The following is a 23,735-nucleotide window of genomic DNA, read 5'->3' as shown; positions in this document are numbered from 1 at the left end:
GGCCACTCTTTTCTCAACCTAGTCCACTCTATGCGGTAAGCATCTTCTTCCTCCCTTCTTCTTCTTCTCCTCCTCTTCTTTTTATGTGTTCAGAATAGTTTCTTATTTTATTTTTATTTTTATTTTGCTGAAAACAAAAAAAAAAATCATATCCTAAATTCTGCGTGAATCTGTTTCTTTCTTTTGTTCTTTAGGGTTAACATGTGTGTGTGTGATAGGTAGGTCTGTCGTGTTGGCTGGTGTATTCTCGTTTTCGTTGGTGGTCACGTCCAGCATACCGTGGTCGTCCCCTGATCTGCGTGCGTTTTAGTTTGTTGTATGTGGTGTGTACCGTGCAGTTAGATCTACATGTTACACAGTTTTTTTGTTTTTAGCTGTCGAAAATAAATAAAAAAATAGAAAAGAAAAATATAAAACGCTGTGAAAAAAGAAGGTAGCATCGTGTTTGAGTTTTTTTATTTTGATTCCTTCTCAACAACCAATTCAGTCCATGCATATAGCGTTAGGTTCAACTATTTTTTTTGGTCAGTCGTTTATTTTGCTGCATTGTTTTTGTTATTCATTTTGGTTCAACGTTTTTGTTTCTGTAGGGTTCAACGCTTTTTATTCTTCAGGTTCGGTCATTTAATTTCAATAGTCACAACAATTAGGATCAGATGGTTGAGTCCTTTATCATAGCTGCAACATTTTTTGAATTGCAACAATTGTCAATCACAATCCAAAGTGATTGACGATAGTTGCATATTAAATTCTGTGTGTGATTCAACTAAATGTAAGTAGCAGTTGTTTTTTTAGTAAATTAAGTGTATAGTGGATGCTGCCATTGACTTAATAATTAGGTTAGCTGAGTTTATTATTTGGATCATCAGTTGATTACGTATATGTTGTCCTTAGTTAAGTTTCCTTTATAGTTAACTATATTAGATGTCAATAGCATTATTAGCTAGTTGTTTTAGGTAATGTTTTATTAGCTAATTGTTTTAGTTAGCCGTGATCCAATAGTAATTAGTTGTTTTTGTTTATTGCATTAAATCTTTAGCTGTTTAGTAATTCATTTGATTCCCTTGTTAATTTTTTTTGTTTAATAGTTAATTAGATTATTTGCTAATATTAGTTATTTAGACTATCTATGTTCATGTTTTAGTTTAATAACCATTTCAATGAAATAACTTAAAATCATTTAGTTTGTAGTTCTGATGGATGGTTGTTGAGCTCATGTTTTACTTCTTTTTAAAATTTTAATTAGTTTTTACAAATAGTTTATAGTTCCTGTCCTTACTTTATGTTTTTGTGGTTTTTCGTCATATTTCCAATTGATTTTCTTGTAGATTTCGTGGTTCTGCGTGGTGTTTTTGTTTTTGTGTTTTGCAGGGAAGTGTTTGGACACGTGGTAGAGCTAATTTTGTTTCCCTGAAGAGCCCTCCAAAGTCTCTAAAAGGTCCCCTCAAAAGTGCACTTTAGAAAGGCCCCTCAAGGAGCCCCTCAGGAGACCACAAAGTGATAAGCAAATAAGAAAAGCAAAGTTTCAAAAGGGAACAAGAAGACCTCGACACTGAAGATTATTTTTCCCTTTTTCTTTTAGGATAGACTTTCATTTTTTTTTAATTTAATTCAATTATTTGGGTTGTAATAAGGCCGTTAATTATTGTTTAAAGTTTTTCATAGAGGGCTGCACTATTTCCTTATTAACTCGATTAATTAAAGTTTTTTTTGGCAATAATGAGTAGTTTAGCTTTTGTGTTTGAATACAAGTATTTTCCGTTCCCTGAGATCGACCAAGACTCCACCACTTGTGTGAGCCAGTTTTATTATTTGGTGTCTGGCTTTCCAACTTGTTTTTATTAAAAATATTGTTTTAAAATTTGTTTTCATAAAGCTCACACCATCCGCCCCTTCGCATCTGCCACCACCCTGCACCGTCCTCAAACCCGCTGCTGCTCCTCAATTCTTCGCCGGTAGCCCTCGAACTTTCACCGCTAGTGGCCGCTGGAGCTCTGACACCGAAGAGGATGAGGAGGACGTCAATGATGAGGAAGACATGGTGTTCGAAGACGACGATGATGGTGATGGTGATGATGAGGAAGTTGATTCAACTGATAAGGATGATTTCTCTGATGAATGATCGATCGATGGTCGTGGGTTAATTGTTGGGTTTGCTCGTTGATGGTTAAAGAGTTTGTTAGGGTTTTATTTTAATGCTACTGGAGAGAGAGAGGCTTATAAGAACTACTCAGACCTAATAAGAACTACACAAATCATGTCTATGTTATCGGGTCGACACGTTTAATAAATGGGTCACCATGTCGTGTAATTGGGTCATGTCGACCGGACCAGTTTATTAAACGGGTTAACCGTGTCATGTCTGGTTACCCATTTAATAAACATGTCATGTTCGTGTTTGTCACATCCGACCCATTTAATAAACGGGTCATGTTCGGGTTGAGGTATTCTGACCCGCCTACCTGCCAACCCGACCCGATTGCCACCCTTACCCCCGGGTCACTCAAGTTTGTCAAGCAGACCTTCGAGTCACCAATTCTCATCAAGTAAACCTTCGGGTTATCAATTCTATCAAAGACAATTGTTTTCCAACCTTTAGGTTGCATTTGCCAATCATAGTTTTTCGAGGTTCGACATTCATGTCAAACTCATCTGCCAATTGGCTCAATATCTAATATCAATCACTTTTATTGTGAGGGACACTTTTTCCAGGGAGAGTTTGAGAGAGCTCATTCCTTTCACATGCAATTATTGTTTGTTTGCTGAACCCCTTTTATAGGGAGAGTTTGAACGGGCTTGTGTCTTCGCGAAGAGTTTACAAAATAATCTTTATTGTCACACAAGAAACCCTTTTTCTAGGGGAAGCTTCGACAGAAACTCATTTACCTTGTGGCCCCCCAATGTATTTTGTTAGGTGATGATGCGTAAAATGCACATCATTTTCATATAACATTCTTGCAGTTTCACATGTTTTTAATGGTTTAGAATACATGAATGGATGCATTTATATATAAAGAGGTCTCTATTCGAATTTCACTCGAATCAGAGTTAAAACAAGAAAGATATCATATTTTTAGGGTTTTGGACCAAATTTTGAGGTAGACTAGATCCAGTTTCAACCCAAGAGCTCTAATTTGGATCTTGAACTAGATCCAAACCTTAAGTATCCCAAACCCACGTGATTTAAAGAGTCTTATAATGATATTTTCTTAAAACCCCCTCTTTCTAACTCATTTTGGTAGTTAGATGCAATTAACAAGTAGTTTAGGTTTGTAACTAAAAATAACTTTTTAAGTAGGTAGTTTTATGAATTAGATAAAGTAGGGGATATAAAAAGTCTGAAAAAAGAGGAGAGGACATTTTTGGATGCCTTGGAAAACCGCCTCTCTCTCTCTCCCTCTCCTCTCTTCTCTCTCTCCCTCTACCACACGCCCCTCTCTACGAGCGTGTGTCTTCTCTTCTTCATCTTTTTTCTTCCTTGTTTTTGTTATTCTTTCTATGTGCTGTTTTCTTTTCTTTTTGCAGGGCTGCAGATCACGTGGAGCTTCGCCTTGGAGGTGATATAAATTAAATTGTAATATCGGAATAAGAATTTCTTTTACTGCTTAGATTATGGTTGCATTTGCATATAGTTTACCTTTAATATTAATTGTGTGATGGATGGTGATTCACGCATATTTCAAAAACACCATGGTTAACACAAATGATATGTGCACTTGCTTCTAAGGAGTTGATAAACTCGGTAGAGTTCGTACTTGTTGCCATAGTCAGAATACGAATGATACCCAAATTCATCATCTTCTTTTAAGTTACAAACAACCTACACTCTTAGGCTATCTTCAGAAAATATTGCATATTTTCAAAAGTTTTCTAAGTTTTTTTCCCTTTTAGAATTAAATGAGATTCATTCAATACATATTCGTGGCCATAGTCAGGGATATGTGGTAGATCTATCTTATTTAATTTCTATAAGGCACAAAAATCCCTTTTTCAAATAATTTTTCTCTCAATTTTTTTTAAAAAAATATTTTCACAAACTGCATCCATACATCATCTAGGCTTAGATTGCATCATGAAATGGCTTCATAGGGCCATACGCCCATCCCTGTTGAATTTTTTTCATAAACCGATCTAAGAAAAATCAGTTTTCTCGAAGTCACTCTAAGCCTTTTTCCTCAAAATCAATTTTCTCTAAAGTTTTCAAGAAATTTCCAAATATTTTTCTATGCCTAATTCACGATTTTCCAAGCTTCAATATTTTCCAATTTTGGAGTTTAAATTCAGAGAAATCAATTTTCTCAAAGTTACCAAAGTTTTTATCCAAAATCAATTTTCTCAAAATATCAGGATTTCTTCAAAAATTGATTTTCCTTTCTTCAATAATATTTCCCAAATGTGGTTCATGATTTTCAAAGTGTCCCATTTTTCAAGAATTTCCAAATATTCAAAGCATACATCATGTTTTCAATAAAAAATTTCCAAAGTTTGTAGCACATGTCTCATTCTTCGTGCATTTAGGAATAAAATAACGATTTAGATAGTTGAGCAAAGCAAAGCACATGATCGATCCTTTGTTCGATTACCCCTAGTTATGGCACCAGGAACGGTTGAACCTCGTACCGAAAGTTGAGTATGATTCCTCGATTTTTTTTTGTATTTTAAAACGGAGGCGAGTTATTTTTAAAACTTTTTTAAAATGTCAGTTTGACTTGCAAAAGTAGAATTTTGCAATGATAACAGGTTTGGCGATTGTGATGAGACCTGTCTTCGCCTGATCAAACTTGTACTCTGCTCTATTTAACTTGTCAAAATCGTGTTCTACAATATCAACTTTATATCTTATGAACTTAGGAGCCTAGAATCAAACCTAATTTACATGAAAGCATATAGACTTAGGGATGGTTTGGTAGGACCAATTAAGGAGGCATTATTCATGCTCATATAGACTCAGGCCCCATACAATTCTCCTTAATCTAGGATTTGATTGAAAATAATGTTTGCTTCTTATAATTTTTCAAAACTCTATTTCTTTAGGTCATTAGAGCCTTTTGTTTTCTTGCATGTTGATCATATTTCAAAAATAACCCCACATACTTTTACCTGGCCACCATGTTGCTGGGCTTTCTTCTAGAACCATAGTTCGGGACAAAGCCTCACAACTGGGCCGCCTATTTGGGTTAACCCCCCTATCACGTACCGAGGGTCATAGTCCAAAGTATATCGGCAGGCGCTTAAGGATGCTGAAAAATATGAGCCTAGAATCGAAAGAAATTCTTTTTATGCCATATACATCGGGCTTCGACTCAAGTATATTGGCATATCATGATTGGACACCGATGATCTGAGTCTTAGAGTTAAGGTTAGGGTCCTACAACTATTTCAAAACTTATTCATTTAGAGTCAGCCTTTTAGGGAATGTTGTATGTGCATACTTGTTTGTGTAGAATATGATTGAATGCATCTTAGTTATTCCCCTTTATTTTCTTATATTTTTTCTAATAATTTTTCTGAAAATCCTAGACGATTTTCAAAATCCCCTATTTTTCTTCAAAAACTCCAGGCGATTTTTCTTTTCCTTTCTTTCATCTGGATCTCAAATTTCAACCTTATTTTTATTTTGCCTGCAGTTTTCAAAAATCATGTGTTTTTCCAAGTTTTGCTCTGATTCTTTTTGTATTTTTTCAGCCTGTCTTGATGGCATTCAGTCAGCTTGATTTCGTCTTTTCTGAGAGTCATATCTCTTACGAGGTGCGACAAAGTCTCCTTGATCATTGAATTCTCAACACCAGACATTTTCTTCCTTGGTGGTATTATTGCTAGCTCAAAAACTTTTCTCGTATGTTTTCGAATCATCTAAGTGACTACGGTTTAGAGTTCATAGCGACAGTCAACAAGGAGATCATTAATGACAATTTGATTCAAACACTGACAGAGCGTTGTAATATGCACACTTGTACCTTCTGATTCCCGTGGAGAGAGATGACTCTACTACTGGATGAATTTTCAGAGATCATGGGTCTACCTGAGCCAGCTAGTCAGCCGGAAGATCCATTAGAGTAGCAATTTTTGATCAATGTCAAGAGACTCGACCCTCGAGATGCTTAGCATGGATGACTGGATGCGGATCTTGGCCCCTGATAGAAGTATATGAGAGTCAGTGTGTCAATTTGTTTAAGCTATACCGACAGTATGGGGTATTTGAAGAAGTCGACTCCTTATCCCGAGCAGCAAGATAAAAGATTCAACTTGCAATGATTTTGTGCACAGTAGGACTAGCCTTCTTCCAGGACGGACAGAACTATGTTGACAACAGAATAATGCAGCTTTTGCAAAGATGGGGAAGTCAGCAGACCAACTGTCTCTTGATCACCATAGTCGCACTTGCCTTCTTATACCATGGATTAACCAACTTCACGCTCAAAGATTTGATCTTAGTAGAAGGGTGCATCTACGCATTGCAGTCATGGTTCTTTCAGCATGTGCCAACTTGAGTAAGTTCTTTTAGATATAATGGCAAGGAGCCACTACCTATTCCTTGGTACAAATTCTTGATCGAGAACCTCCATGAAAAAGAAATTATGTGGGATTACTTCGACCATCGAGAGTCACCCTCTTGATACACTTATGCGCATGGCAAGCGACTCAAGTTACTTGAACCGTTCTTCTCCATCCATTACTAGCCAGAGCGATTCATCAGTCAGTTCTCGCAGAGGCAGAAGCATATTGATACTCGAATGATATTAGGCATTGTGCTAGAGTTCGATCTAAAGTTTGCTCAGTGGTTCAGAATACACCACTCTGCTAAATATAGCTGGGATTCTTTTGTCATCCTTACTGTTTTCTCGGGTCCTCAAGTGTCTTCTGACTCTCTTAAGTTGCGGCAAATTGTTTGTCCACCCCCTCTTTGTCAAGTTTATTATTAATAAAATCATTTCTCTTCAACAAGTTTCAGTCTATCATGGTTTGATGACCTCGCATACGTAACAAGGCACATCTCAGTTGCTTACTTCTTTCGTTAAGAATGACAACGCAATTGTCACAATTCCAGCAATGACTCAATCTCTAGTAATGGGATAGCCTTCAAATTGTCGACCTAATTCTCATCGAATATTTTCCCTCTATTTATTTCCATCCAAATTGCCATCCTCAAATTCTAACCATCCACTTCATTCTGCAGAGAGCATCGGTATTCTTGAGTGGTTCAGACAAGATCCAGCTAGAAGACTGCATTATCACAGCGTATCAGTTAGAGCAGAAGTGGTGAGCAAGAGATAGATTTCCCAAGATCTGTCAGGTACCGAGTCAGACTGATCGGGACGATATTGATCCCAACGCATATCAGTTGTTCAAGAAGATGATGATTAAAATGATGTCTGAGCAGGCTGAAGCCAATCCCAGAAAGCCTTCCATAAAAAAGAAGGCACCTGTCACCTCATCCATGAGCACCCCTCGCAACAACGACAATGACACGGGAGGTTCTAAGCCCAATAGCAATAACAAGAAAAGTAAAAGGGGTGATGCCCTCAAGCATGATAACAAGCTTTCTGGCTCCCCACAGAAACCAAGCACTCGAGAGAAGATAAAGCATGACAGTTGAGGCTATAACCACAAGTTCACTCCCCTAGATCAATTGTGTGAGAAAGTTCTCAAATATATATTAACTAAGAGATTGGCCACTACCAAGGGTCTCTGATCCTCTCACGATCATGAGAAGATTCAAAGATCAATTCTGCAAGTTTTATCGGGCAATGGGACATGACACCGAACACTGCTTCATCCTGAAGAAAATCATCCAAGACTGCATCAACAAGAATCTCTTCATTGAGAACGAAAAATAAGACCAGTCGACTGTCCTGACCAAGCCTCAGCAGAAATCAAGTACTCAACAAAAGATACAACACGACAGTCGGAGCCATGGTCGCAAATTTACCCCACTGGATCAAACACTCAAGAGTATTCTCAAATACATGCTCACAAAAGATAAGGTCAAACTTCTGACGATCGTTGATCCTTTTGTCACTCTGGGAAAATGGAAGGGTCAATTCTGTAAGTATCACCGAGCATTAGGGCATGACATAGAACATTGATTTGATTTCAAGAACATCGTGCAGGATTGCATCGACAAAGGACTTCTTGAGACAAGTTAGAGAATCAATCAGCTATCCTGCCAACATCCTCTCTGGACGCGAAGAAGAAGGATGATGCTAATGCTATATCACTTCTTTCATTTTGCTTTTGTCATTTTGAAGGGACAATGTAGTCCCAGTTCTCTTATCGATTTGTTATTCCTCTTCTTCAATGCACCAATAAATTTTTCTCATAGCTTGGGGCCATCTTTTGTATTTTTATTTCATTACAAAATATCTTGTTGCGAGGAGTGACCTCTTTCATAGTGCCTCCCGAATCAATGAAGAAGTGCATCACCAATCTTTCCCTTGTTACCTTCAAAGAGCGTAATTCAAATTTCAATTATTTAGTCATTTGTTCAATATCTTACTCCCTAGTTACACTGGGGCATCTTTTGAAAATTTGTTTTTACCTCAAAACGTCCTGTATACAGGCAGGATCAAACAAAGTCTTTCACCATCCATTTGCATCTATTTGCATTCATTTATATTTATTTGCATTAATTTGCATCAAATTCATTACCCATTCAGGATAAGGGATAATCCTGAGACCCCGAGAGTTGTCCAAGTCATCATGAAGGTGAAGATTGAAAATCTCCCATCACAATCATCAAGCGCTTTCAAAACACCAGTCCTCTTTAAATTCAACCTTCGGGTCGAGTCTTTTATCAAAGTCATTTTTGCCGGTCATGTCAAAATCAACCTTCGAGTTGAGTCTATTTCTAAAATTGTTTCAATTAGCCTTTTATTTGCCATATCTTCATTTTATTTGCATTGATTGACCTTCTATTTGCCTGATCTGCATTCACTTGCATCGATCGGTCTTCTATTTGCCTGATCTACACTCACTTGCATTAATCAGGACCAACTTGCCTTAATCTGCACTTGTTTGTATTAATCAACGTCCATTCATATCGACTTGCATCCTTTTGTATCGAATCAATTCCCATTCAAGATAAGGGATAAATCCTGAATTCCCGACAGTCATTTATGACAAATCCTCGTGAGAGTGAAGCTAAAAATTCTCACCACAATCCTTATATATTTTCAGAGCAGTCGCTCCTTTCAAATCTAGTTTCGCACTGGTCCTTCAAAATCCAGTTTAGCACTAGTCCTTAAAATTCCAGCTTTGCGTTGGTCCTTTTATCAAAATCCATCTTTGCGTTGGTCCCTTTATCAAACTCAACTTTCGAGTTGATTTAGTTTTCCTTTGAGATTCGAGTTCCGACTCAAATTTTCCAGTTTTCTTTGAAGATTTGAGTTTCGACTCAAATTTTCTTTCCTTTAAATCCTAATTGGTTTAGTTTTCCATTGAGATTCGAGTTATGATTCAAATTTTCCAATTTTCTTTGAAGATTTGAGTTTTGACTGAAATTTTCCTTCCTTTAAATTTGAATTGGTCTAGCTTTCCTTTGAAGATTTGAGTTCCGACTCGAATTTTCCAGTTTATTTTGAAGATTTGAGTTTCGACTCAAATTTTCTTTCATTCAAATCTGAATTGGTCTAGCTTTCCTTTAAAGATTTTAGTTTCAACTCGAAGTTTCTAGTCTCTTTTGAAGATTTGAGTTTCGCCTCGAATTTTCTTTCTTTCAAATCCATGAATTGGCTTAGTTTTTCCTTTGAAGATTTGAGTTTCGCCTCGAATTTTCTTTCTTTCAAATCCAAGAATCGGTCTAGTTTTTCTTTGAAGATTTGAGTTCTGACTCAAACTTTTTTTTAAAATCCAACATTTGCGTTGGCCGAACTTCTAAATTCAACCTCATGCTTAATGCCCATTTTTATCTATTAGATCCACCGGGTAGGGGTGGCAAAACCAGACCCGATCTGCCAACCCACTTCTTAGGCGGGTTCGGGTTTGGCTTAAATGGGTTCGTGTCATAAACAGGTCGATCCGCCTAACCTGTTTATTAAACGGGTCGGGTTCGTGTTAGGGGTATGCCAACCCACCAACCCATTTGACCCGTTTAATAAACGGGTTAGGCCGGCGGGTTATACCCGACCAATTAACACCCCCAGGTCTGACCCACCCAAGTCACAAGTTTAGGGACACTAATGTCTTTGATGGAAAAGATCATGCACCATTTCGACCGAACAAAAATATTCCCTCTTATATAATATATTAACCCACTAAAACCCTAAACTTTTGCTCCTCCCTTCGGAAACCCCCAAGTACTTTCCAGAGAGAGAGAAAGGATGTGGCGGACTGCGGCCTCTGTGCTCTCTTCGATCATCCCGTGGAGGGTATCATCAACTCCTCCCTTTTTTCTGATCTCCCACCTCCTCCTTCGGCACATCTTCACTAATCATGCATTTATTTTAGCATTTTATCATATTAATTCATGCATGATCGGATGAATAATCACATAAAATTCCCACATTTATCATTAGTTTTAAGAAAATGCACGAAAAAGATAAATATCGGAAAAAGCATAAATTGCAAGTTAATTTGGTGAATTAGGTCGTTTAAAAATTAGTTAGAAATAATTTATTTAGGATATTAGATTTTAAGTAAGTTTAGATTCGAGAAAAAAATAAATCGGCGTTATAGTTTTTAGGAAATTTAAATAGATTAGGCAAAATGTAGGTTTTTAGAGTTTTTAGAAAACAAATTTTTTTAATCTTCTTTTTGAAATTTCGTAATAAATATGGGTTGAAATTTTAAAAAAGAGCCAAAAGCCCCTCTCTTTAAATACCCTACGTAGGGTTTGAGAGGGTTGTCCTCTTTTGCAAAAACATATTCCCTTCTCTTCTCAAACCCTCTCTTCCACCAACCCTTCCCCTCCCTTCTTCTTCCCCCTCTTCTTTCTCTCAACCCTTCTCTTGCCGGGGGATCTCTCCTCAACGGGCGTCGTCAATGCAAAGGAGCGGCCACTCTTTTCTCAACCTAGTCCACTCTATGCGGTAAGCATCTTCTTCCTCCCTTCTTCTTCTTCTCCTCCTCTTCTTTTTATGTGTTCAGAATAGTTTCTTATTTTATTTTTATTTTTATTTTGCTGAAAAAAAAATCATATCCTAAATTCTGCGTGAATCTGTTTCTTTCTTTTGTTCTTTAGGGTTAACATGTGTGTGTGTGATAGGTAGGTCTGTCGTGTTGGCTGGTGTATTCTCGTTTTCGTTGGTGGTCACGTCCAGCATACCGTGGTCGTCCCCTGATCTGCGTGCGTTTTAGTTTGTTGTATGTGGTGTGTACAGTGCAGTTAGATCTACATGTTACACAGTTTTTTTGTTTTTAGCTGTCGAAAATAAATAAAAAAATAGAAAAGAAAAAAATACACAGCGTTTCACGCTGTGAAAAAAGAAGAAGGTAGCATCGTGTTTGAGTTTTTTTATTTTGATTCCTTCTCAACAACCAATTCAGTCCATGCATATAGCGTTAGGTTCAACTATTTTTTTTGGTCAGTCGTTTATTTTGCTGCATTGTTTTTGTTATTCATTTTGGTTCAACGTTTTTGTTTCTGTAGGGTTCAACGCTTTTTATTCTTCAGGTTCGGTCATTTAATTTCAATAGTCACAACAATTAGGATCAGATGGTTGAGTCCTTTATCATAGCTGCAACATTTTTTGAATTGCTACAATTGTCAATCACAATCCAAAGTGATTGACGATAGTTGCATATTAAATTCTGTGTGTGATTCAACTAAATGTAAGTAGCAGTTGTTTTTTTAGTAAATTAAGTGTATAGTGGATGCTGCCATTGACTTAATAATTAGGTTAGCTGAGTTTATTATTTGGATCATCAGTTGATTACGTATATGTTGTCCTTAGTTAAGTTTCCTTTATTGTTAACTATATTAGATGTCAATAGCATTATTAGCTAGTTGTTTTAGGTAATGTTTTATTAGCTAATTGTTTTAGTTAGCCGTGATCCAATAGTAATTAGTTGTTTTTGTTTATTGCTTTAAATCTTTAGCTGTTTAGTAATTCATTTGATTCCCTTGTTAATTTTTTTTGTTTAATAGTTAATTAGATTATTTGCTAATATTAGTTATTTAGACTATCTATGTTCATGTTTTAGTTTAATAGCCATTTCAATGAAATAACTTAAAATCATTTAGTTTGTAGTTCTGATGGATGGTTGTTGAGCTCATGTTTTACTTCTTTTTAAAATTTTAATTAGTTTTTACAAATAGTTTATAGTTTGTTCCTGTCCTTACTTTATGTTTTTGTGGTTTTTCGTCATATTTCCAATTGATTTTCTTGTAGATTTCGTGGTTCTGCGTGGTGTTTTTGTTTTTGTGTTTTGCAGGGAAGTGTTTGGACACGTGGTAGAGCTAATTTTGTTTCCCTGAAGAGCCCTCCAAAGTCTCTAAAAGGTCCCCTCAAAAGTGCACTTTAGAAAGGCCCCTCAAGGAGCCCCGCAGGAGACCACAAAGTGATAAGCAAATAAGAAAAGCAAAGTTTCAAAAGGGAACAAGAAGACCTCGACACTGAAGATTATTTTTCCCTTTTTCTTTTAGGATAGACTTTCATTTTTTTTAATTTAATTCAATTATTTGGGTTGTAATAAGGCCGTTAATTATTGTTTAAAGTTCTTCATAGAGGGCTGCACTATTTCCTTATTAACTCGATTAATTAAAGTTTTTTTTGGCAATAATGAGTAGTTTAGCTTTTGTGTTTGAATACAAGTATTTTCCGTTCCCTGAGATCGACCCAGACTCCACCACTTGTGTGAGCCAGTTTTATTATTTGGTGTCTGGCTTTCCAACTTGTTTTTATTAAAAATATTGTTTTAAAATTTGTTTTCATAAAGCTCACACCATCCGCCCCTTCGCATCTGCCACCACCCTGCACCGTCCTCAAACCCGCTGCTGCTCCTCAATTCTTCGCCGGTAGCCCTCGAACTTTCACCGCTAGTGGCCGCTGGAGCTCTGACACCGAAGAGGATGAGGAGGACGTCAATGATGAGGAAGACATGGTGTTCGAAGACGATGATGATGGTGATGGTGATGATGAGGAAGTTGATTCAACTGATAAGGATGATTTCTCTGATGAATGATCGATCGATGGTCGTGGGTTAATTGTTGGGTTTGCTCGTTGATGGTTAAAGAGTTCGTTAGGGTTTTATTTTAATGCTACTGGAGAGAGAGAGAGGCTTATAAGAACTACTCAGACCTAATAAGAACTACACAAATCGTGTCTATGTTATCGGGTCGACACGTTTAATAAATGGGTCACCATGTCGTGTAATTGGGTCATGTCGACCGGACCAGTTTATTAAACGGGTTAACCGTGTCATGTCGGGTTACCCATTTAATAAACAGGTCATGTTCGTGTTTGCCACATCCGACCCATTTAATAAACGGGTCGTGTTCGGGTTGAGGTATTCTGACCCGCCTACCTGCCAACCCGACCCGATTGCCACCCTTACCCCCGGGTCACTCAAGTTTGTCAAGCAGACCTTCGAGTCACCAATTCTCATCAAGTAAACCTTCGGGTTATCAATTCTATCAAAGACAATTGTTTTCCAACCTTTAGGTTGCATTTGCCAATCATAGTTTTTCGAGGTTCGACATTCATGTCAAACTCATCTGCCAATTGGCTTAATATCTAATATCAATCACTTTTCTTGTGAGGGACACTTTTTCCAAGGAGAGTTTGAGAGAACTCATTCCTTTCACATGCAATTATTGTTTGTTTGCTGAACCCCTTTTATAGGGAGAGTTTGAACGAGCTTGTGTCTTCGCGAAGAGTTTACAAAATAATCTTTATTGTCACACAAGAAACCCTTTTTCTAGGGGGAGCTTCGACAGAAACTCATTTACCTTGTGGCCCCCCAATGTATTTTGTTAGGTGATGATGCATAAAATGCACATCATTTTCATATAATATTCTTGCAGTTTCACATGTTTTTAATGGTTTAGAATACATGAATGGATGCATTTATATATAAAGAGGTCTCTATTCGAATTTCACTCGAATCAGAGTTAAAACAAGAAAGATATCATATTTTTAGGGTTTTGGACCAATTTTTGAGGTAGACTAGATCCAGTTTCAACCCAAGAGCTCTAATTTGGATCTTGAACTAGATCCAAACCTTAAGTATCCCAAACCCACGTGATTTAAAGAGTCTTATAATGATATTTTCTTGAAACCCCCTCTTTCTAACTCATTTTGGTAGTTAGATGCAATTAACAAGTAGTTTAGGTTTGTAACTAAAAATAACTTTTTAAGTAGGTAGTTTTATGAATTAGATAAAGTAGGGGATATAAAAAGTCTGAAAAAAGAGGAGAGGACATTTTTGGATGCCTTGGAAAACCGCCTCTCTCTCTCTCCCTCTCCTCTCTTCTCTCTCTCCCTCTACCACACGCCCCTCTCTACGAGCGTGTGTCTTCTCTTCTTCATCTTTTTTCTTCCTTGTTTTTGTTATTCTTTCTATGTGCTGTTTTCTTTTCTTTTTGCAGGGCTGCAGATCACGTGGAGCTTCGCCTTGGAGGTGATATAAATTAAATTGTAATATCGGAATAAGAATTTCTTTTACTGCTTAGATTATGGTTGCATTTGCATATAGTTTACCTTTAATATTAATTGTGTGATGGATGGTGATTCACGCATATTTCAAATACACCATGGTTAACACAAATGATACATGCACTTGCTTTTAAGGAGTTGATAAACTCGGTAGAGTTCGTACTTGTTGCCATAGTCAGAATACGAATGATACCCAAATTCATCATCTTCTTTTAAGTTACAAACAACCTACACTCTTAGGCTATCTTCAGAAAATATTGCATATTTTCAAAAGTTTTCTAAGTTTTTTTCCCTTTTAGAATTAAATTAGATTCATTCAATACATATTCGTGGCCATAGTCAGGGATATGTGGTAGATCTATCTTATTTAATTTCTATAAGGCACAGAAATCCCTTTTTCAAATAATTTTCCCTCATTTTTTTTTTAAAAATATTTTCACAAACTGCATCCATACATCATCTAGGCTTAGATTGCATCATGAAATGGCTTCATAGGGCCATACGCCCATCCCTGTTGATTTTTTTTCATAAACCGATCTAAGAAAAATCAGTTTTCTCGAAGTCACTCTAAGTCTTTTTCCTCAAAATCAATTTTCTCTAAAGTTTTCAAGAAATTTCCAAATATTTTTCTATGTCTAATTCACGATTTTCCAAGCTTCAATATTTTCCAATTTTGGAGTTTAAATTCAGAGAAATCAATTTTCTCAAAGTTACCAAAGTTTTTATCCAAAATCAATTTTCTCAAAATATCAGGATTTCTTCAAAAATTGATTTTCCTTTCTTCAAAAATATTTCCCAAATGTGGTTCATGATTTTCAAAGTGTCCCATTTTTCAAGAATTTCCAAATATTCAAAGCATACATCATGTTTTCAATAAAAAATTTCCAAAGTTTGTAGCACATGTCTCATTCTTCGTGCATTTAGGAATAAAATAATGATTTAGATAGTTGAGCAAAGCAAAGCACATGATCGATCCTTGGTTCGATTACCCCTAGTTATGGCACCAGGAACGGTTGAACCTCGTACCGAAAGTTGAGTATGATTCCTCGATTTTTTTTTGTATTTTAAAACGGAGGTGAGTTATTTTTAAAACTTTTTTAAAATGTCAGTTTGACTTGCAAAAGTAGAATTTTGCAATGATAACGGGTTTGGCGACTGTGATGAGACCTGTCTTCGCCTGATCAAACTTGTACTCTGCTCTATTCAACTTGTCAAAATCGTGTTCTACAATATCAACTTTATATCTTATGAACTTAGGAGCCTAGAATCAAACCTAATTGACATGAAAGCATATAGACTTAGGCATAGTTTGGTAGGACCAATTAAGGAGGCATTATTCATGCTCATATAGACTCAGGCCCCATACAATTCTCCTTAATCTAGGATTTGGTTGAAAATAATGTTTGCTTCTTATAATTTTTTAAAACTCTATTTCTTTAGGTCATTAGAGCCTTTTGTTTTCTTGCATGTTGATCATATTTCAAAAATAACCCCACATACTTTTACCTGGCCACCATGTTGCTGGGCTTTCTTCTAGAACCATAGTTCGGGACAAAGCCTCACAACTGGGCCGCCTATTTGGGTTAACCCCCCTATCACGTACCGTGGGTCATAGTCCAAAGTATATCGGCAGGCGCTCAAGGATACTGAAAAATATGCGCCTAGAATCGAAAGAAATTCTTTTTATGCCATATACATCGGGCTTCGACTCAAGTATATTGGCATATCATGATTGGACACCGATGATCTGAGTCTTAGAGTTAAGGTTAGGGTCCTACAACTATTTCAAAACTTATTCATTTAGAGTCAGCCTTTTAGGGAATGTTGTATGTGCATACTTGTTTGTGTAGAATATGATTGAATGCATCTTAGTTATTCCCCTTTATTTTCTTATATTTTTTCTAATAATTTTTCTGAAAATCCTAGACGATTTTCAAAATCCCCTATTTTTCTTCAAAAACTCCAGGCGATTTTTCTTTTCCTTTCTTTCATCTGGATCTCAAATTTCAAACTTATTTTTATTTTGCCTGTATCTTTCAAAAATCATGTGTTTTTCCAAGTTTTGCTCTGATTCTTTTTGTATTTTTTCAGCCTGTCTTGATGGCATTCAGTCAGCTTGATTTCGTCTTTTCTGAGAGTCATATCTCTTACGAGGTGCGACAAAGTCTCCTTGATCATTGAATTCTCAACACCAGACATTTTCTTCCTTGGTGGTATTATTGCTAGCTCAAAAACTTTTCTCGTATGTTTTCAAATCATCTGAGTGACTGCGGTTTAGAGCTGATAGCGACAGTCAGCAAGGAGATCATTAATGACAATTTGATTCAAACACTGGCAGAGCATTGTAATATGCACACTTGTACCTTCTGATTCCCGTGGAGAGAGATGACTCTACTACTGGATGAATTTTCAGAGATCATGGGTCTACTTGAGCCAGCTAGTCATCCAGAAGATCCATTAGAGTAGCAATTTTTGATCAACGTCAAGAGACTCGACCCTCGAGATGCTTTAGCATGGATGACTGGATGCGGATCTTGGCCTGTGATAGAAGTATATGAGAGTCAGTGTGTCAATTTGTTTAAGCTATACCGATATTATAGGGTATTTGAAGAAGTCGACTCCTTATCCCGAGCAGCAAGATAAAGGATTCAAATTGCAATGATTTTGTGCACAGTAGGACTAGCCTTCTTCCAGGACGGACAGAACTATGTTGACAAAAGAATAATGCAGCTTTTGCGAAGATGGGAAAGTCAGCAGACCAACTGTCTCTTGATCACCATAGTCGCATTTGCCTTCTTATACCATGGATTAACCAACTTCACGCTCAAAGATTTGATCTTAGTAGAAGGGTGCATCTACGCATTGCAGTCATGGTTCTTTCAGCATGTGCCAACTTGAGTAAGTTCTTTTAGATATAATGGCAAGGAGCCACTACCTATTCCTTGGTACAAATTCTTGATCGAGAACCTCCATGAAAAAGAAATTATGTGGGATTACTTCGACCATCGAGAGTCACCTTCTTGATACACTTATGCGCATGGCAAGCGACTCAAGTTACTTGAACTGTTCTTCTCCATCCACTACTAGCCAGAGCGATTCATCAGTCAGTTCTCGCAGAGGCAGAAGCATATTGATACTCGAATGATATTAGGCATTGTGCTAGAGTTCGATCTAAAGTTTGCTCAGTGGTTCAGAATACACCACTCTGCTAAATATAGCTGGGATTCTTTTGTCATCCTTACTGTTTTCTCGGGTCCTCAAGTGTCTTCTGACTCTCTTAAGTTGCGGCAAATTGTTTGTCCACCCCCCTCTTTGTCAGTTCTCTTCAACACTGCTTCATCCTGAAGAACATCATCCAAGACTGCATCAACAAGAATCTCTTCATTGAGAACGAAAAATAAGACCAGTCGACTGTCCTGACCAAGCCTCAGCCGAAATGAAGCACTCAACAAAAGATACAACACGACAGTCGGAGCCATGGTCGCAAATTTACCCCACTGGATCAAACACTCAAGAGTATTCTCAAATACATGCTCACAAAAGATAAGGTCAAACTTCTGACGATCGTTGATCCTTTTGTCACTCTGGGAAAATGGAAGGGTCAATTCTGTAAGTATCACCGAGCATTAGGGCATGACATAGAACATTGATTTGATTTCAAGAACATCGTGCAGGATTGCATCGACAAAGGACTTCTTGAGACAAGTTAGAGAATCAATCAGCTATCCTGCCAACATCCTCTCTGGACGCGAAGAAGAAGGATGATGCTAATGCTATATCACTTCTTTCATTTTGCTTTTGTCATTTTGAAGGGGCAATGTAGTCCCAGTTCTCTTATCGATTTGTTATTCCTCTTCTTCAATGCACCAATAAATTTTTCTCATAGCTTGGGGCCATCTTTTGTATTTTTATTTCATTACAAAATATCTTCTTGCGAGGAGTGACCTCTTTCATAGTGCCTCCCGAATCAATGAAGAAGTGCATCACCAATCTTTCCCTTGTTACCTTCAATGAGCGTAATTCAAATTTCAATTATTTAGTCTTTTGTTCAATATCTTACTCCCTAGTTACACTGGGGCACCTTTTGAAAATTTGTTTTTACCTCAAAACGTCCTGTATACAGGCAGGATCAAACAAAGTCTTTCACCATCCATTTGCATCTATTTGCATTCATTTATATTTATTTGCATTAATTTGCATCAAATTCATTACCCATTCAGGATAAGGGATAATCCTGAGACCCCGAGAGTTGTCCAAGTCATCATGAAGGTGAAGATTGAAAATCTCCCATCACAATCATCAAGCGCTTTCAAAACACCAGTCTTCTTTAAATTCAACCTTCGGGTCGAGTCTTTTATCAAAGTCATTTTTGCCGGTCATGTCAAAATCAACCTTCAGGTTGAGTCTATTTCTAAAATTGTTTCAATCAGCCTTTTATTTGCCTGATCTTCATTTTATTTGCATTGTTGGACCTTCTATTTGCCTGATCTGCATTCACTTGCATCGATCGGTCTTCTATTTGCCTGATCTACACTCACTTGCGTTAATCAGGACCAACTTGACTTAATCTGCACTTGTTTGTATTAATCAACGTCCATTCATATCGACTTGCATCCTTTTGTATCGAATCAATTCCCATTCAAGATAAGGGATAAATCCTGAATTCCCGACAGTCATTTATGACAAATCCTCGTGAGAGTGAAGCTAAAAATTCTCACCACAATCCTTAAATATTTTCAGAGCAGTCGCTCCTTTCAAATCTAGTTTCGCACTGGTCCTTCAAAATCCAGTTTAGCACTAGTCCGTAAAATTCCAGCTTTGCGTTGGTCCTTTTATCAAAATCCATCTTTGCGTTGGTCCCTTTATCAAACTCAACTTTCGAGTTGATTTAGTTTTCCTTTGAGATTCGAGTTCCGACTCAAATTTTCCAGATTTCTTTGAAGATTTGAGTTTCGACTCAAATTTTCTTTCCTTTAAATCCTAATTGGTTTAGTTTTCCATTGAGATTCGAGTTATGATTCAAATTTTCCAATTTTCTTTGAAGATTTGAGTTTTGACTGGAATTTTCCTTCCCTTAAATTTGAATTGGTCTAGCTTTCCTTTGAAGATTTGAGTTCCGACTCGAATTTTCCAGTTTCTTTTGAAGATTTGAGTTTCGACTCAAATTTTCTTTCATTCAAATCTGAATTGGTCTAGCTTTCCTTTAAAGATTTTAGTTTCAACTCGAAGTTTCTAGTGTCTTTTGAAGATTTGAGTTTCGCCTCGAATTTTCTTTCTTTCAAATCCATGAATTGGCTTAGTTTTTGTAATATCCGATAATTTCTAAGTTCTTTTCTATAGCATTGTGAAATGTCTTGAATTTCGTGCCAATATAAAACCCTAATTTCTTTAAAAAAATTAATGTTTGAGTATATTCGTAAGGATTAAGGGGTTTAATTATATTGAATTGTAGTAAATATAAACCCTACATGGTTTGGATATCTGAGAAAATTCTAAGTGATGTCTAATTGAAAACGTCTTACTTAAAAAGAAAATGTTGATTTTTCTTTTAAGTAAAATTATTTAAATAAAGTAAATTAACAAAAGTAGATTTTAAAAATATACATATTAATATGCTTAATAAGATGGAATTAGCTTATATTCAATTCCTTTATATTTTCACATGAGTTGTGGTTATATAAAACAAAAACGGTTTTTAATTGGAATTTTATGATTTATCAATAATAGTTTAATATAATAGTTTTCTTTTGTATACATTAAAATCCATTTTTTTATTAGTTTAGTAGGAGCCCATAGGTGGGCCATCCCATCCTATGTGGCATCTTACTTCAAATTCAAATTGAAAATAAAGGTATAGTGATTTTCAAGGTTATTTAAAGTTTGAAAAGTCAAAGTGGAGATCAAGGGCTCCAAATGAATTTCATTAATGAGATCAAGGGCTGGAATTAATTCCAGCACATAACCTAATTTAAGAAGGGTTATAAAACCCTCCCATAGCCCTTGCCCTCCTCATTTGTGCTGGAAAAAAAAAAGAGAGCCTCTCTCTCCCCCAAAAACCCTCTTCTCTCTCTCCTCTCTTTCCCTTCCCTATTCTCTTCTTTTAGGGTTTCTTTTGGTTCTTGAGTGCAAGATCCAGACCTCAAGGGGTGTGGTGAGGAGATCTAAGGTCCTCATTTTGCTGGAAGAAAGGGCTGATTGGTGGATCGATCAAAAAGGGCTATTCATCCATCAAGAAATACATTTTTTTCAACAAAAGGTAGGGTTTCTATGCTTTTCTTGCAAGAACGGAGTTCTTGGCATGGATTTTGATGCTTTTTCATGAGTTTAGATCATAATCAAACCCTCCTAACCGTGGGTTTGACTCAGATTTAATGATCCATGGCAAAAACACATTTTCTCCTAAAGAAAACCATTTTTGAAATCGGGTTTATTATAAAAATCGGTTTCTTAGAAATAGATTCGTAAAATATATTTGTATTTGATTTATTCCATGATTTTTATGCAAATATTAGTTTGGATTGATAGATTATGAAGTGTTTCATCTACTGTGAATATTTTAGAATTTTCGGAATTTTATTTCATGCGTATTCCCTATTTCTTTTAATTTTTCTTGGGATTCGGGTGACTCGGTTTGATTCACCCAAATGCAAATCTCGGAATTCCAGGTTTTCCACTTGACCTCCGTTCAGTAAAATGGTCGTTTCTCCCTCGTCCGGAAGAGTTTTGATGAACGAATTGTTGCGTTGGAAAGCTAACTCCATTGTGCATCTACTGTAGAAATTTGGGCTCTGTTCATGGACCGAGCATGTCTCTGTGACAGTCGAAACAAAAACTGATAGGTGTATAGTAAAACATGCATAACTCCCTCATACGGAAAAGTTTTTACAAACGGTTTGCGGCTACGGATAGCTGACAACAATTCCTATATACTGTAAAAATTTTAGCTCTGTTCATGGAGCCAAAAATTTTCTGTGAGCTCTGTACCAGTCGGACAGAGTTATGAAATTGGAAAAATTAGGGCAAATTCATAAATCAAGGCTCAAAGGGTGCATAGTATATATGTTTTTATTTAATTTCTTTATAGAATTAGTATGCATTATGTGAATGATTATGCAGGTCTGATTTTATGCAATCTTATATGATTATGACATGAATTATAAATGGAAGGTTACACATGAAAGATTTAGGATCAAAAGGTCCAATGAATACAAGTTTATGTTTTAAATTCTAAAAATGTGTTGACTACATGTATGTCCATGATATCGTGATGATATGATTGTTTCATTGATATGGATGTTCATATATATTCTCCTTGTTGCTTTGGCCATGTACATGCATATGCATTATGATGTGTAAAAATGAATAAGATGTTTATGCTACGCATGTGCTCAAATGTCTGTTACAAGTTTAATTATATGCCTTTGTCCAATGCTTTATAAGAATGCATTCATGACCATAAAGTGATTTAAGTTTGATGTTGCATAAAAAGTATGACTGAAATCAAGTAATCATGTGACATTAAACTCAAGATACTTGCTTGGAGAGTAGCAGGTGATACAAAACTTCGTGGGACAAGTTCTGTTACAGGCACGGAAGGTTGCTCCTCCCCTCCCACGATTTTAGGGGGAAAACCTCTGCATTAGACTGTAGCGTAGAGGTTATTGTACTCATGAGGAAAAACTGATGCATCGGGTTGAAAGGTGTTGGGAATCTCTCTCGTATTAACGTCCCTCACCCCGTCTTAGTGAATGGACCTGGCCAGGCTAAAGCCACCTCTGTATGTAAAGCACGTCCTGTGTCATGGTCCTGATCTGAGAATGTCTGCCTGTGTCGTATCAGCAGGGCTAAGAAGTGATAACTTAAATGGTGTGTGCATTAATTTGGCATCATATGCATCATCTAATTAAGAAAATATAACTAAAGATAAGAAAATATGCATGCATTGAAAGAGCTTCTGCATATGGTAAGTCATGCATTTTAATGGTTCATGCATTTTGTATCTTGAATGTATGAATTTATGTCTTTCTGTTAAATATGAAAATTCTAAACATGCATGATTTGTTGTATGATTGTTTAAGTTAAATTAAATGTTAAACCATGAAATTTCTATTGAAATCCTTGTCTTGTTATTCTGTCTTACAAGTTTAGTCTACTTAGACATGTTGTCTGACCCTATATGGTTTAAAAATTTTCAGGTAATGAGTAGGTACTTACGTGCGAAGGCAGAAGGTTGCGACGGGGACTGAGCCTACCTTTCCTCTATTTCATGAATTCTGAACTCTGATTTTAGTTTAATTCAATTCAAGGACAAATGTGATTAATTTTGGATATTGTGAAACTTGAATTTTATTTCATGCATAGTTAATTAGTTGTTAAAGTTTAAATTCCATAAGTATATGTTTGCAAGCATTCATCTGAAGTAGCACGCCAAGTTTTATGCCCAATGTGTTTTTCCGCTGTTAACTGCTAAAAGATTTAAATGTATTTCAAAAAAAAAAAAAAAAATTTCCACCAATTTCGGGTTATAAAAATTGGGGTGTTACAAACATGGTATCAGAGCATAAGGAAAGTATGGCTCAAAGCTCGTCCAACCGACCACCATCGCTGTAAGTATGCTTCCATTTTATTTGTTTTGATGACTTATGAAAATTGTATGTCTGTAATTATTTCTGTTGATATATGCGGCAAGAATCAGAACGTAGATCTACTAGGGTCACATGAATGAGAATTTTGTATTTATACCCAACTTATAAGTAATCTGAATCAATGTGTGTGTCTTTAGATGGCCGGAAGACAGCCCCCAGGTTGGACTGCTCAGAGGGACTTTATTTTTGAAGCCCTCGCGAATCTGACGGCCTATTGTCAGAACCATGCCGGCAACGGAGGTAATGGCAATGGTGCAGGCCATCAGCATGAGGGTCATATTGCGGCACCAGCTGTCGCAACCAATGGGGCATCGTACAAGCGCTTCATGGAATTGAGCCCTCCTGCTTTCACTGGTAAGGAAGATCCGGATGCAGCGGAGGAATGGGTTCGCGCCATAAGCGAGATTTTTGAGATTCTCGAGGTTCCTGCTGAGAGGCAGGTTTCTTTTGCCACTTATCGGCTCCAAGGAGATGCCAAGAGCTGGTGGGAGACGAC

The sequence above is a fragment of the Nuphar pumila genome, chromosome 10 (assembly GCF_984573655.1).
Source record: "Nuphar pumila chromosome 10, dmNupPumi1.hap1.1, whole genome shotgun sequence".
Taxonomy (NCBI): domain Eukaryota; kingdom Viridiplantae; phylum Streptophyta; class Magnoliopsida; order Nymphaeales; family Nymphaeaceae; genus Nuphar; species Nuphar pumila.
The sequence above is the reverse complement of the archived record's forward strand: the minus strand, read 5'-3'. Positions refer to the sequence as shown.